Below are 3,119 nucleotides of genomic sequence, written 5' to 3'. Positions count from 1 at the left end.
ACCGGCAGGGCAGATGTGCTGCAGGGCCAGACACCTTCCCACTCTTCGTTCTGGAAACAACAGAAGATGCCCTCTGTGCTGTAGGCTTTGTACAGGTAACAGTAGGACCCAAAGAAGCTCTTAGTACTAACCGTGGTCTGTTTCATGCGGTTAGGTTGACATTTATAATCTTGTTTTTAGAACCTCATCTAAATTCTTGTCTTTGATTATTTTCATTAATTTTTTTCTAGCTTAGAAAGTTTAAGATGCTCTTTGCCTTTGCCTTAACAAGAAGGGATGAGTTTGACTACTTGACGATGGAGGACCACCTCATTCCCGGATTTAAAATCTAGTCACCTGAAGGGCTTTGGCTCCTGGGACAAGCTGTCTATCACTATGAGCCTTATTTGGTTTAACTAAGACAGGAGAGAAAGGATGTTTCACATACAGATCCCTGTTCTCAGCTCCAAGTACACCAGTTGACCGAATTTCTGAAATCAATTATTTTTCTAAACTTACTGTCACTAAATCTGACCCAGTCTAGATAAGGATTTTGAATCTTGGACATTAGTAGCTCTACCTAAGTTCAAGGCACGGAACGTAAATACAGATGCCCCCAAGTCCTCCCCTGCTGTGCTCTAGTGAATATTCGAGTTCTGTCGATGACTTCTCTGATCTTAACACAAATCAGACGACAATCACGGGAATCCTTGTGTGATCCGCTTGGACCGGGGCTTACCAAGAGATGCAGCTGAGTGGGAAACGGGGCCGTGGGCTCTAGACCTAACTTGCGCCAGGCCCTAATGAATCTCCTTATCTCTATTTCACACAGCAGATGTGAAGATCGAATACATATAGAACAGCCCCTGACCTGCAGAAGACCACTAATGAATGGGAGCTACCTGACCTCCCTTCGTCCCCAGCACCAGGTACTTCCCCAGGGTCACAGCAGGAGAAGGCTATTTCCCCTCCAGTCTTCTCCTGACGCAAGAAACGGGCCCGCAGAGCCTCCCAATCAGAGTGCAACGGTGCTGCTGCTCTGGGCTGCTCACAGCTCATCCTCCAGTAGGGCCCTGGAGCCCAGGCCCCTCCCAGCCTTTCCTCCCCTCACCCACCTCTGCTCCAGGGCTGGCTGGGAAAAGGCATTATGTTGGTGTTGCCTATGCTGTCCCGAGTAGAAGGACAGCTGCCTCTGGACCTCAATGCAAAGCATTCTCCAGGAGTTAGGGTCCTGGTTTTGTGGCTTCCTCAGCCTGGCCTTCCCCCTCACTGCCTCTGAAGCCTGTCTGTAAATGCCTGCAGAACCCAGCCCTCTGTAAGCGCAGGGACACGCTCACTTCCACTCGGGCACTGACAGACTGCTGGTTGGCTTCCACTGAATTCGACAAACTGAGGCTAGGGTTTGGACACGGCACTGGGACAGAGAGTGAGGACACAGTCTTCCAGTGCTCTCACAGATGGAGATGGGGTTTCCATGACTTCAGTATCAGCCTGAGTTACCCAACGGGGCAGATTATTTAGATGGCAGATTAGCTGTATCCCTTGGCCTGCTTCTCTGCGGCCATTCTATGCTCATTATCATCTCCCTCGAACTAGAGAGGGGAGAGAGACTGTCAACCTGACATGTCACCTCCCCCACACCAGCACATCTGGCAGGGCCCAAAAGAACTGCAGAAAGAGCAACTCTTTCTCTCACTCTTTCTGGGTTATGCTTTTCTCTATTAAATGCAAAATTTGCTGATAAAGTGTAGAATTTAAGAATATGTTTTATGGCACATCTGGCAGTTTAAATGATGTTATTTACAAATGCTATAAATCAAAGTGCTAGCTCTTCCTAGGTTATCAAAGCTTTCAAATAAACCAACAGATAGTATAACTTCCATAAATTAATTCAGATATCATTATTTGTTAAATTTAAACAGACAGTGAATTATCCAGTGACATTTTCCCCAAAGTCTAGGTCAATTAGACTTGACCAACTATGTCAGGGCTCTAAAGATTTAAAAATAAAATGTCTACAACTAGCACTAAAAATGACCTGGCTTATTAAGAAAACCCACCAAAAGCACTCAAAAACAAAGTCTGGTCCAATAATTTTATGTTACGAAAAGGAATCCTTTCAAGGGACTATAAAAATTATTATGCAACATCAAAAATTGTAAAATCATTTTTGACTGAATTGCTTTTGTTCCTTAAATGGGGATGACCCTGAATGAGGCAATGAGACTCAGGAAGAGTATCTACAATAAAGGCAACAACCTCATGCACAGTAGCTGACATCCCTTCAGTAAGGCTAAGAGGAAATAGCAAAGAAAATTATAGAAATTTACTTTTTTTTCTTAAAGAAAAAGGTACAGGGATAACTTTCACTCACACTTATTTAAACAAGGGTGATAAAAATTTATGAGTGTAAAAGCAGAAGGTTTAAAGGCTAAGTACTGAACATGACACTGCTTTGTTAGACAACACCATAAGATGGATCAGCTGTAAAGTGAGTTGGCTGAAAAAGCAGCTGCTCTCTCAAATACGTGGTCTCTCCCAATGATATTAAATACGGTGATTCAGTGATTAAATATGAAATGTTACCCATGAGAAATTCACACGATGTTTGTGGGGAGGGCGTACTCAGAAGAGTGACACTGTGATGATAGGCAAAGTGTGAGTCCATTTGCGGCTGCTCAGCACAGAGGGGGGACACAGCCCATTGCGTGGTTGCGTATCACGTCCCCAGCACCAAATGGTCACCGTGACCACATATCTTACTGCCGCAGGGTTACACACAGGGCAGTAATAAATCACCATTGCAATATTTACGACAACTTCTTCTCTTGACCCAGAACCAATTAAAAAAGCACTTTGAAAATGTATTCTCTAACATCCTCTTTAAAATATTTCTATGGGGCCAGGCATGGTGGCTCATGCCTGTAAACCTAGTACTTTGGGAGGTGGAGGAGGGAGGATCACTACAGGCCAGGAGTTTGAGATCAGCTTAAGCAACATAGCAAGACCCTGTCTCTACAAAAAATTTTTAAAAATTAGCAGGGCAGGGCATGGTGGCATTCACCTGCAGTTCCAGCCACTGGGGAGGCTGAGGCAGGTGGATTGCCCGAGCCCAGGAGTTTGTGGCTGCAGCGAGTACA

Source organism: Propithecus coquereli, unplaced genomic scaffold (assembly GCF_000956105.1).
Source record: "Propithecus coquereli isolate 6110/MARCELLA unplaced genomic scaffold, Pcoq_1.0 Scaffold507, whole genome shotgun sequence".
Taxonomy (NCBI): Eukaryota; Metazoa; Chordata; class Mammalia; order Primates; family Indriidae; genus Propithecus; species Propithecus coquereli.
The sequence above is the reverse complement of the archived record's forward strand: the minus strand, read 5'-3'. Positions refer to the sequence as shown.